The sequence below is a fragment of the Sitodiplosis mosellana genome, unplaced genomic scaffold (genome assembly GCF_009176505.1).
Source record: "Sitodiplosis mosellana isolate CC-2019 unplaced genomic scaffold, AAFC_SMos_1.0 Smas_scaffold_6226, whole genome shotgun sequence".
Lineage (NCBI taxonomy): Eukaryota > Metazoa > Arthropoda > Insecta > Diptera > Cecidomyiidae > Sitodiplosis > Sitodiplosis mosellana.
Window position 1 is genome coordinate 17,987,883 of NW_022601467.1, and position 13,749 is coordinate 18,001,631.

Here is a 13,749-nt window from a genome sequence, read left to right on the forward strand (position 1 = left end):
CTTCTTCACTTTGCTTAAAGTTAAATATTTTTGAACGATGTTATCCGCTTAAAAGCTCATCAATCTTTATTTTCTTTTCGGGCGCCTTTTTTTCTGTTGTTCTCTGTGTTTGCTTTTCATTTCTTCATCTCTCGCATCTCCATCATAAACACTTATCAGGATAGGATTTCTGTCATTTGCAGCACACACACGTTGTACACATCACTCGATGGTTCTGTTGGTAGGTTGCCACGATGAACACACACACACACACACACACACTTACTCCATCCCCCCACCCACATCCACATGTGCACATAGTTCTTTATCTTTTCATTGCTGCCATAAATATATTTGCAATAGCGGACGCTCCCATACCTTCGCGTCGTTGCTTCACTTGCTCCAATTTTGAGTGCATCAAACTGTAATGTGTATTTGACGAATTGATAATGGACGAACTTATTGCCATTGTTGGAATTTATTTGGGATATAATCTCTTTTCGGCTTGAAATACTTCGCATCGCAAGTCTTACATTGTGCTATTTGTTGGTACATAAATACATGTAGGTTGTTGCCAACCAACACTTGCTATGCTGCCACTGCCGTTTCCATCATATCGCAATATTATCATGCATACTGGAAACTGCTACACCGTTTGCACACATATCCAACAAAAATGTACGGAAGTTTTTGCCATTAGATGCTCTTAAAAAAAGCAGCACTCACAAAAACAACAACAACAAAATGATGCGAATATGTGTGTGCGTGACTGTGAGATGATGTGTTTCAAAATTGGCATCAACAAACATGGCTCTTCACTTAAAAATCCTCGATGATTTCATCATCATCACCGTCTAACTCGAATTGACAATGTGTGAGGAGAATGAACGGTAGAACGAAACCAGCAACAACAACAACAACACATACAAGAATCAACTCAACAAAAACTAACAGAATGGCAAAAATGATGCACTCCGCCCGCCCGAGTATGCCAAAGTCTTTATTTTTTGCGTATAAGTACATCTATACAGGTGGTGAGAAGTCAACATTTGTTTCGTAATTTCAGGTCGACTTTTTCGTTCATTTTCCCAATGTAAATGGTGTAACGCAAAACAGAAGGGGTTCGGCAAAAAGTAACGCAACACAACGAATAAATTAGAGTGGGCGAGCGAACAATGTACAGTGCAAGAGAGAGAGAAAAAGAATCACATCACGTAGAAAACACACCTCACACTCTTACTTTCGTTCAATGGGCTGCGAGGTGGGGATGTAGATGTGGTGTTCTCCCTTCATTTTTCGGTGCGCCGCCGAAAAATCTGTCGTTATGTATAAAGTACACGAATTAGCGCGCGGTGTCACTTGATTTCAATTTCGACGCTAATGTTTTAATGGATTCAGCGTTTGTTAAACAGACTACATAATTGAAATTTATTTGCATGCGCGCGTTCTCGCTCTCACATTTTACCAACACAGAAAGGAAGCGAAAGAGTGATTGAGTGTTGGAGAGTGAGAGGGAGACGGAGAGAGAAAGAAGAGCACTCATAAAACCCGTCCGGGATTATTCCCAGCCACTTATGGTCGTTCAGTTTTCGCAGCTCTTGGTCTCTCTCTCTCTCTCTTCCTCCCTCTCATTCTATCGATGCTCTTTATCATTATGGTTAGATTTTTTGGTACATGGTATTTTTACCGCCTTTCTACTCCACTTCTATTCATCCATTTCGTTCTGCAGCTGCTGCACAAACGGTGGCCGCATTAATTTAGCGCTTTCTGGCCTATTTTATCGACATTTTACCGAAGGCCGAAAGACACGAAAAAAATATCGCCCGTTCACCAATTCGATTTTATTATCTACTCACATATTTTACGTGGTCGATATTTGTTTAGAATGGTGTGTGTGTGTGTTGTTTTTTTGTTTTGATTTTCAGTGAGGTCATGACAGAGGTATATCCCACTCTAGAATCATTTAATTTGCGCCAGAGTTTTTTTTTCTCTTGTCGTTGTTGTTAATGGAATGAAAACTGGTTTTGGCTTGCATTGCTATTGAAGTCCAGTGATTAATATTTTAAAAGTATTTTTTTCTCCTCTCGCCGCTTCTGCTTCACATAGAATTAACAGTTACTTTCGGCTCTACTCCACACACACAAACTCCGTTTCCCAAGTTGAAACTTTTCCTTGATAATAATGTAATTAAATTTTTATGAAGAACGAATGTAGCCACTGGAATTTAGTTTAAAAGAAGAAACCTTTGAGTACGCCCGCAAAAATGAAAAACAAATAAAGAAAAAAGATAAGCGAAATGAGTTCAAATTGCACGCAAATGGGAAATGTAGAGAAGATTTTCTTTTTTTTTCTGGTTCGCGTGTGTGTGTGTATTTTGTTGTTGTTGTTGGAATTTCAACCAGTCAGTTATCGTTAATGCCATTGTACAAAGTCATATTGAGGCTTCAGCTTTGGAGACGGAGAATCCGGAAAACATGCCTGCTGCCGATTGACGACTGAAGTAAACTTAGAAATATCATAAAATCTACTTAATATGTGAAATCTTCTTCAACGTAAAGAAAAAAAAAATGCGCACACACACAAAATTCCAACACAAAGTGGAAAAAAAGGATTATATCTTTGAAATTTCATTGAGTATTGGCTTAATTTTTTGTTTGCATTTGTAGCATAGCATTACACATTTCATGAGACGCGTAAAAGTTCCCATTTCACCCGAAAATGAAAACACACTCACTTGCCGTTACGTATGAATAGAAACGTATTTGATTATTGTGCAGCGGAAGAAAAAAAACCTTTTTTCAATTATGTCGTATTAATACGACAGCCAGCACGACAGAGAGAGAGAGAGTTCGATAGAGGGAGAGGTGGATGAGGAGGCGGGGAAGTGGGAAACAAATTTTTGCGAATACATTTCCTATTTGTGATGAGCATGAGTACAAAGTGGCAAAGGAACTAAAATTAACTAGAATTCTAACGGAAGGTATACGAACTGGGACTGGGACAGACAGAGAGTGTGTGTGTGTGCTTGTGAAAGTTGACACAGACACACTATAACTCTTACTATGTGGATAGCATTGCTTCATCAACAGATACGAAATGTAATAATATTAATCAGCGAGAAAAGCGGAAATTAAAAGCATCATTATTGGGGGCTGCCAACAACAATGGTAGCAAGAGACGAAAAAAATTATTATCTCTATGAAACATTACAATATATGTCTACAGATCCTGTGGGTGTATTTTCGCGTAGCGTGGTTTTGTGTGTGTGTATGTGTCGTGATGGCAGGTATGCATACAATTTAAAAGAGAGAAGAAAATAAGACCGCAGAGCTTCGCTTCGCTCTGCGTTCTTGAGTTTTTAGTTACTTAATCTATTTTGTTGTTTCACAACAAACTATTTTTTGGCGCACTACATGAAATGTATTTCATCAAAGTAACTTTGAAGTGATATATTTATTTGCAAAATGAATGACAAGACCTTGGTTTTATTTCTTTTTTGAAATATACTGCCTTTGGTTTGAATTAAATGAATAATATGAGCATAGAATCTAAAATCACTTTAATTCTGGTCAAGACTCAGAAAATATTATACGAAAAATTAATGTAATTTTTAAACAACATTTGATAATAAAAATCTGATTGGCGCTTTGAGTAATTATGCACTTATTTGTCGTTACTGCCACTGTTTAAAATTAAATAAAAAATATGAGCATAAAATTCAAATTCACCATAATTTGTTTCATCATTCAAAAAGTTTTAAGAAAAAAAAAAGCAGATTAGTAGCTCTACATTTCATGTAGTTGTCAGTATACTCACGTTCCACAGTGTAGGCATAAAATACGCACGTTATAGTATCCTTAGATCGAAAACGACGGAAAATAATGGTTGATGGAGTGATTCGTTTTTTTTGCGCCATTTTACTATGCGAATTCACTTCTAAGGCATCGCACGACATTCCATTTTTAACACTAACGAGATTTTTTTTTCTACCGACTTTTTTCTTCCATTCTTTTCAATATATAAGAGCAATTCATCTTTTGATTTTGCTTCTTTTTCACTTCTTTCTCTCGGAATATTTTTGCCAACTTCAACTCATTGAACTAGATAATAATTTTTCATCATAATTCCTTTTTTTTTGTTACACTGTGCTCAACCGTGATTTATTAATTTCGTTCCGTTTTCGTTGAACGGGGTAAAAGTTGGGCGATTTTCGAGACCAAAGCCAAACAAGATCAGACGGATTCGTGTTCCTGGTCGCTATGTGTATTCGTACTGTGTTCGTGTGGCGAACATGCAAATCTAATTAGCAAAACATGGTTTTCATACTTTTGAACTCGTTTACGCTTATTCCACTGGCCGTTAACATTATTCGGGTACAAAACAATTGATTGGTGAAGCTACTCAGATGTCGAGATGGAGCATAAGCAAATTTTACCGAGATTTCCATGTATCTCGAACTTGTTATATGCAAAAATAACGCAACCAGCCGTGAAAAAAAGTGCAGATGAAAGAAGAAAAAACAACAGCAATAAATTCCATTTTGAATAAATAATTTTAATTAAGGCCGCAGAATTGAGGCGTGCAAACACTATAAATAATGGCGCGGTCGGAGTTCAAAAATTTCCTGAACATTTCTCTCTCTTTGCCTCTCTCTCTCTCTCTCTCACACACACACACACACACTCTCACACGGAAAACACATCTATTATCCACGGTATCCACGACTACCATAGAGCATTCCTCGCGCTTCTTGATGTTGTTGTTGTTTATTTAATCAGCTTCTGGCGGTAAATTGGCAGCTAATTGTCCCAAATGTTGTTGCATTTGCATAAAACGAATTTCGGTTCAATCGTGAGCCAATCATGAAGATTTTTCAAATGCAAAAACCAAATGCACATTGTTCAAATACCACAATTAAAGTACACTTTACCATCGAATGTTTCTCGCCTATGGTTCTTTTTTTTTTCGTTGGTGTTGAGTTTCCAAAAAAAATTTCGCCAAAAATTACCTTATCTAACTAGTCGTTGCATTGCCATCAAAATATGAAATGAAAGTGCAATTTGTGAATACTATTAGAGGATTTTTTTATTGCCGCTATTATTGCAATATCTTCGGTAGCATGTAGACATTCAATGGAATGAGATGACGATTTTCAGCTGCTGCTGTTGCTGCTGCTACACAAAAAACAACAACAACAACCAACTGCTGAATAGTGTAAACGGAAATTTTACGATAACGACGAGACACACTGAAAATATGCATTATGAGAAATGGAAAATGTAAAGAGTCAGGCAGCAGTAGCAGCCAAAAAAACTACATGAGAAACGAGGACTTCACATTTTTCCTGTTCGGATAAAATGTTATTTTCATTTTTCAGCTCGAATATTTGTCATGAGTGTACTACCCAAAATGGTTTGTGCACTGTAAATGCGGTTTACACCGACTCCGATATTATGCGAATGAATATAGAGAGAGGGGTGCCTTTCTTCCGCTTGTTTTATAAACCGAATTCCCGTAGAACTTATTTGCGTTTGAGTTTTGCACTCGTTTACTATGTCGCTCACTCTCTCTCTCTCTCACTCCACCCTTCGTGCGCTTCGAATATCAGGTTGTTATTTGTGTTTGTCATAAATGTATATCGATAATTTCATTGGATCCCGAATATTTCAAGTATTTTGCAATATTTGAGATGGCTTTCCATTCAATACATCGTTATTAATTTTTACAAACGACAAGCGAGTATTTCATGTGTCGGCGTCGGCGACGGCGACGGCGACGGCAACGACGACCACGATGATGGCACATCACAAGAAAACGGAAGAGAAGAGATACTGTATCACTGTATCGAAAAATCAAGTGCCTATCGCCTAACATCACATAATAAGGCTGAAACGGAAAATTCAAAATAATCGCCGTCACATTTCAATTTTCGGTTCGCTTTTTTTTCTATACCCTTCGCATCCCAACGGATATGTAAACATTCTCATTCACTATGCGCTAAAATAACCATACAAGCCAAAGAAAGAAAAGAAACGTAAAAAATACACGGTAGAAATCCGAACCGCATTTTTTTCCTTCGAGCACCCACCGACACACAAACATACACACACACAAAGAGACATACACATGAATACAAGTACACAAAAAGAAGGCAACAGTAAACGAACAAAAAAAAAGCAGGCTGTCACATGTTTGTCAAAACAAGCCGAAAGTCGCTACAAATCCATTTGACGATGTGAAAACTTACTTAGCGATCCGATAACAACGGGGAATTGGAAATTTGATTTTGAAAATGAGAGAGCGGGTGCGCGCTCTTGTCGCCGCGAAATTTAAAACTTTAAATTTTTTGCCAAAGCACCTTTATCTCTCACTCTGTCTCTCTTGCTGTGTGTGTACGCTTGCCAATGTTTGGGTTGTTGTCACAAAAAATCCCAATACACAGAATCGGCAATGACATATCGAAAAATATTCATTAATATGTTGGTAACATCGCAAAATGGCTTCTCTCCTTCGCTAAACCAAAATACCGTACCGCATACTAAATCGCATCCAAACAAATGTGTGCGCAAACGAGACGACCGTGTGTCGTCCGATGCCATTGTCGCGAATGTGTTGAAGCGAGCGAGACGCAATGTTCTTAAGGCACACACAGCGCGACGCACCGTCTCTCAACATGTAAACGAACGCAAGCGATTCACAAAATGTTGATGCATACACATGAAGCACGAGACGCTTCACACATATACATCGCACACACCATCGGTGTGTGTGTGCGTGTGATTGGGCGCTAAGCATGTGTATGAGCGTGTGTGTATGAGATGCAAGAAAAATACATGCCGTTGCGCTATGTTTGGTTAGAGCGAGAGCAACAACGATAGCGGCAAGCAGCAGCACCGCAATATCAGGCAGCAGTCAAAGCAGCTCGAGAATTGTTTTATTTTCAGTCTGTGAGTTTCGTTCAGAAAATCAGTTTTGTCACATCTTTGTTTAATAGCGAATGCATACATATTTCGTTCTCTTCACTACTGTTGTGTGTTGAGCAACTCAGAAACAGAGAATCAATTGTATGTTTTTGTTTTGCATGCAATTGTACAAAGAAACTAAAGAAAGAGAAAAACATTTACCAAAAAAAGAATAAATCCATCGATACATTCGCATTCAATAAGTAAATCAAGTGATTTTCAAAGTAAATTCCTGTTTTTTTTTTAAACTTACGAATCAAATTTTCTTTTCATTTGTTTGAAAACAAAAAATAGAAGAGGGAGAGCGAAACAAATCCGAAAAAAATACACATCTAGTGATTGAATTAGAAGACAGACAGGATTATTTAAGTTGTTTGACCGATACGTGAAAACACTTGATAAATTGTGTGATTGAAGAAAAAAAGAACCCATAACTGTTGGATTTTTGATTTATGCAAACGAAGAAGAAGTCAATGAACACATAAATATAACGAATCAAACACGATTGATGGAAATGTGCTGAAATTCAATATTGAATCGTGGTGAATTTTGAATCTTCCTGCTCTTTCGGTAGTTTTTGAAGTGTTTATTTTCACTATTTTGTTTATTTCGTTTTACAAATATTCCTTGTTGTCGCCGTCTCCGTCGTCATCATCATCATCACGGTGTATGATAATAACAGTTCACAGTGTAGAGAGTAATTGCGGTTATTAACTTCCACACTGAATGTCTCTATGCGTAAGTACACCTTCATTCAGCTATTCTTTTTGTTTTCCTTCTCTCAATCGTTTTCTTCCATCTCAATCCAGCGATTTCTGCAGGAATTACTCTCCATCGTAATCTCGTACACTTGATTTAATTTTACCGGATTCGATGCGTGGTGTAATTTGTTTTTCGCTCTGGACGAGCGCATTGTTGTCACATTGTTCCCGTATTTTATTGAAAATACGGCATCATGATAATTTAAATCCATTCGTACTATTGATAAATTAGATAAAAATGTGAGAGATGGAAACGATGTGATTAAATGTGAATGTGTGTGTGTGTGTTCGTTTGTATAGTCCATAATGTGTCATGTTTATTCGTTGCGGCCGAACGATCAAAAATTCGTGCTGAGCCACAAGAAAAATAAAACAGACGACACACACACACACCGGGTGATACACGATAAAATGATAAACGAAAACAAAGTATTTGTCTATGTGGCTGGAATACGGTTCTTTTGAATGTTATGTGCTTGTGGAAGTGTATATGTGTCTGTGTGTTGTTGGGCTCTCGCTCCCTAAGTCGCATCAAAATGATGGGAAAAATTTCAATATATTGATGTTGATTTAAATTTGATGTCTTTGTGGTCACAATCGCCATGAGGCAGCTGAAAACTTTTGCTTACTGCCCTGTTGCGTTCCCAAAGCGAGTCTAGTACAGCGGTGCTAAACCAATGCTAAACACACATATCTAATGAAATAAATTAAGTGAATTCAATGCATTTGGATCGGTCGAAAAACGATGCCACTATGATGCCTGGCATCCGGTCATATTTCGCCGCCCAGCATTGCACTTGCCATTTCCATTACGTCGATTCAATGGATACACTCTTTTGCCCCGCTTGTTCGCTCCTTCAGTCTCTTCGTCCTCCGCTCGCGTGTATGTCGGTATTATAGTATGGAAAATTGTAGCCCAACAATTGACTGAAACAAAACAATAAAACCGAAGAAATAACAACAAGAACAACAAAAAAGTTCGATGAACAAGCAGCCATTCCACACACAAAATCTGGAAAACCATCTAAACCCATTCAATGAATAAACAAACAAATAAATCCATAAACGACAGACGTGCATTTTACTCAATAGTTTGATAGTTTGGATAGTTTGGGTCCCGTACTCGCGCTCGCACTCTCTATCGTCCATTGTAATGTTTATTTTTTGGATTTATGTCTGCATCGCGCGTTTTCATCCATGCATTATGATGTTGACTACGATGACGATGACGATGACGATGACGATGACGATGACGATGACGATACGACGTGTGCGTGTGGCACACAGCAAATGGACAGTGTTTTCGAATTTCAGTGTGTACGGTATGCGCATGTGATAATATTTTCAGTTAAATTGTCATCTAATTTTTTTGTTTTGTGTTTCTCGGTCTCTAATGTAGTTGCGGGGGGAGAGAAATGAATGTGTGTGTGTCTATGTACTTGTACATTAAATTATACACGAAACGAGATAAAATGCGATACGTCCATGTCACTTATGCAATGTTATGCTTACGTTTTGCAATTAACGAAAAAATAAACAGCGACCAACCGAACTGAACCGCTCGCTTCATTCATTCGTTCGTTCGTTTCACTCGCACCAGTACATAAGTATTTGATTTGGAAGCATTGATCAAATATGACACGAAGCATAACAACAAATCGAGCTGATTTTGCTTGCAATGATTATTATTTTAAATAATATTTTTTTTAAAGTTGATGCCATTGGTGGTGCCGTTGTTTTTCGTACCGTATGCCAGTCAGATAGAGTGTGTGTCTGTTGTGATTTTTGACGAAACGGCTATCCCTTGTACGTCAATAGTGGCACTCAACGCCATTCTATATTTTGCGCACATTATCTAAAAATACATTTTGCAGTATTGAAGTATACGAAAAGGAATAATGTTTTTAATTCAACGTAATAAGTACAAGTTTGAAGCTGACGGAAAGAAACACACGTATGAGAGTGAATCGAACGAGGACTGTTCGTTTGGAAGTTACCGAAACGGCAACAGCCCAAACGAGAGAAGCAACACAGAGCAGCAACGGCGCGGCACAGCCGCCACCAACAACAACAACAACAGTGGCAGCAGCAGCACATAAAACATAATATGTAATTCATAAATCCACAAATATCAATTTACGGAAACTTCACCGTTTGCTCAAGCAGACAGAAAGTGTGTATTACAGCCAGTACACACATCGGCTCTATGCTGCCATTTTACTCTTCTATTCTTTGGGTGTTTTGATTCAAAATTTGTTCTACATGCTCGTTGCTGGCTCTTTACATTTTATTTCTGTGTGTGTGTTTTTTTTCATATGTGACTTCCTCTCTTTCACGCTCGTCTTTTCTGCCTTTTTCTCTTGTTCACTCGCTCGCTTTTCGTTTCAATGAACAGCAACGCGACTGAAATCTAGTGTGTAATTTAGCATACACGTAAAATAATTACACAAAATGCGAGAATAAATCTTTCGCATCACATTTCGATCAAAAAAGCAAAGCACGAAAAAAAACTGAAACATGAATGCGGCGAAAGACGACGGCATCATCGACGACGACGACGACAGCAGCGACGTCGATGACGACGACGACAGCACGGCTGCGACCAAAAGCAATGGCAAAATGTAATATGGAAATATGAAATTATGAGCGTATCACATGTAATACATGTAGTCTCGTGTGTATTTCGCCTGCATAGGCGAGCGATATAGAGAGAGAGAGGGATAGAGAGAGAGAGAGGGAGAGAGAGAGAGAGAGAGAGAGAGAGAGAGAGAGAGAGAGAGAGAGAAAGAAGAACAAAAAAAGCAAAGAGCGCTGAGCCACCGATGGAAATGATCGACAACTTCAATGTACAACAGCAGCAGCAGCAGCTCGACTGTATAGAGCACCAAGAATATACGTTGCGCTTGCCATTAGCGCATTAAAGAATAAATGTGCGGTATACACCGAACATTGTGCATCATATCCACATTCATTCTCTCAGTGCTTTTTTTTGCTTAGCTCTCTCTCTCTCTTTCTCTGCACTCATCCCATGCTATATATTGCTCTGTGCTCATGTTATTTTCTTGGTTTGATGCTTACTTAGTAACCGTATGAATGTGGATGTAAAACACATTAGATGCTGTGCTCTCGCTCTCTCTCTCTCTCTCTCTCTCTCTCGCATGCTCGTCTACCTCTCTATTTTTAATATGCTTCCAAATACGCATCTCTGTGTGCAAGTAGTTGAAAATAAACCCGTCTATATAATTGCTACTGCCTTCCGCGTACTTATTATGCATCGTTCTTTTTATCCGTTGCGCTCTTCTTGCTCTGTCTTTCTATTGCTCAAACCGTGTCTGTTCGTCTCTCTATTTTGGATGATGTGAATACTTCATTTTTTTCTTCTTCTTCTTCTTCTTTTTCTGTTCCCGATGTGTAGTGAATTCTTCTAGCTTCTCGCTTTTCTGCATAGCACCCATGCTCGAGACACTCGCATATTCAAGAGACAGTTCTCTTCAAAAAAAAAAATATATAGAAGAACGTAATAATGAGCGCACACCAATATTTTTATTGCCGTTTAGGTGTGTTGTTTCAGCTCTTATGCTCTTGGTTCAGTTCTATCTCTCTTGTGTTATCTGGCTGCCAAAGTCATTATGATATGAATGGTAACATTTGTATGGAATCCACCACTCAAACAACGCCAACGATGATAAATTAAAACACAAAAATAACCGTTCATTCTTGATATGTGTATGCCCGTATGTGTGTGTGTGTGTGTGTGTGTGACTCGGCACAAATCCAACTTGTCCTGCAGTGTCTGGGGATTTGCACATTCATTTTTCTGCACGACAGGTGAAAAAAAGAGATAGATAGATACAATGAAGAGAGGAGATGAGAAAAAAGCACACACACGCACACACTCTAATAGACATAATAATTGGATCGACACGAAGTAATAGAAAAATATCGCGAATGTTTGCGCAAACATAATTAGTTTGTTTGCAAAGTTGAATCAGAACGGAAACCTCAAAGAGATATGCACCGAAAAGGAAATGCAATTTTTTTTTCACACTTTAAGTTTAAGAGATTACCAAAAAACCATGGCTTCCCAAAATATACTTAACACTAAAATACACAAACTCACACTCACATACTTTCATTGGCAAAAGAAGGAAATTCATGTTTAAGATGTTGCGCATATAGAGAAAAAAGAAACAAATTGGTATTGAGTCTCATAATGTCGCAATGCAAGCATATTTATTCACTTTTTTTTGCTTCTAGTTTCATTTTTCCGGCAAGCAAATAGATCAAAAATGGATAGTCAAGAAAACTCATTTGTTACACTTGAAATGGTTCATTGGTTGTTGGCCATTTTGGAAAATGCGAAACGCCTTTTATCCATCTGAAATATATATATATTTTTTTTATATTGTTCTCACTCTCTCCCTATCCTGCTCGTAAAAAGCAATGTGTCAAATGCTAACATTTTCGCTGTTGTAAGTTCGTTCACATTTAAAACATAAAAAAAGCAGAAGAAAAAAAAAGAAGAAGAATTTGCTTTAGCGCAAAAACATTCAGAGGACCGAAACATATTTTCAATTCAGTCGAAAATTCTAAGGCTAAAAGCATAATTCATCGGCGCGACCAACGTTATTCATTCGATTTCACAAAGTGTGAACTCTTGCCATATATTTCTTGCTGCAGTGCCACCAGTCAATGGAAAATGTCATTTCGACCAAAATGCCAAAGTAAATAATAGAACAAAAACTAAATGCGCGCCCAAGAGCTCCCTGAAAAAACAGATATCCCATAGAATACGAGAGAGGCAGAGAGTGTGTGTGTATAGGAGAATACCGTTTAGAAATCAATTATTTAAATGTTGGTTCGCGCAGCCAATGACCACAGCGCAGTTCATCAATCGATTCACTTGCAATTCCTTCTTATTCATTGTTTCTTTTTCCCTTCTTCTTCGTAGCAAATGAATTCAAGCAAATTTCGGATCGAATTCCACAATGTATGTAAAATGATTCGATAGGTCAGCGGTTCGATGCCGCTTCGGAGACTTTTGATTTTTTTTTTCCATATTTTCATTTACAATGAATTTATTCACTTTTTTCATATTATTTTCAGTTAAAAAATAGAAATATTATTTTTATTTGAACACAAAAATAGCCAAATACGTGCCAATATGAAAAACTGCATTCGTTCATAAAGCAGCAGATCAAGAAAGAGTCGAATGTATATTCGCTACTCAGTCTCTCTCTCTCCCTTCTTGTGTACAAAACAAACACATTGATTCGCTGATACGAAACCAATACGAAGGGAAGAAAGAGAGAGATTGAGTAGCGAATATACATTCGACTCTTTCTTGATCTGCTGCTTTATGAACGAATGCAGTTTTTCATTTCGGCTGATTCTTATGATTCGCTAAATCTCGAATCTACCGATTTGAGTATATTTTAAAATCAGAACGCATACATATCATAAGCTACCGGCCGTCGTGCGTGGTAGCGTGGACACATAGTTCGTGTTTGAGGTTCTACTTAGTTCAACTCAACCGAGCGCCTCGCTGGCAAACCCGTGATTTGTTGAGAGGAGTGTTCAATACCGCTCGATGCGGAACTCATCACTCTCGAAAATCCTGCCATATCTGTTATTAATATACCTTGTAGTAAACGCGTTCATAGTGTTTCACTGTAGTAGCGGTGTTACCTATTAAATTTTCTTGTAGTAATACTACAGTGGAATTTAATAGGATACTTTGCTACTACAGTGAAACACTATAAATGCGTTTACTACAAGGTATATTAATAACAGATATGGCTGATTTTTGAGAGTGATTGAGTTTCGTATTCGTAGAGTTTCGAGTGTTTGGTTTGGTTTCAAACTGAGCATTTGATGGGTATAGGAGAATGAGATTCTTTTTTCTAAACTTCTCATATAATTGAAGTAGTCAGCAACAGGAGCAGCAGCAGCAAAGCATATACAACGACATCGTTTTACCATAATGTATTCTCATTATTTTTTCCGTTGTATTGTATGGCATGAGAAATCCCAACGACGGTACAAAT

General features: G+C 37.9%; 1 protein-coding gene across 12 annotated transcripts in view; it reads left to right on the forward strand.

The window, feature by feature from the left end:
- Positions 1–13,749, forward strand: part of LOC129579317 (poly(rC)-binding protein 3) — a 196,375-nt gene that overhangs the window by 77,102 nt on the left and 105,524 nt on the right. For 2 of the 12 annotated variants that reach the window (XM_055469300.1, XM_055469292.1), the window contains exons 1-2: positions 6,836–6,926; positions 7,236–7,679. The exons of 5 other annotated variants lie outside the window; for them this stretch is intronic. The gene's annotated coding sequence lies outside the window, so the exon portion shown is untranslated. Of the gene's footprint in view, positions 1–6,831; positions 7,680–13,749 lie in introns of those variants that run through there. 5 more of the 12 variants (XM_055469298.1, XM_055469291.1, XM_055469288.1 and 2 more) reach the window with 5 other exon arrangements.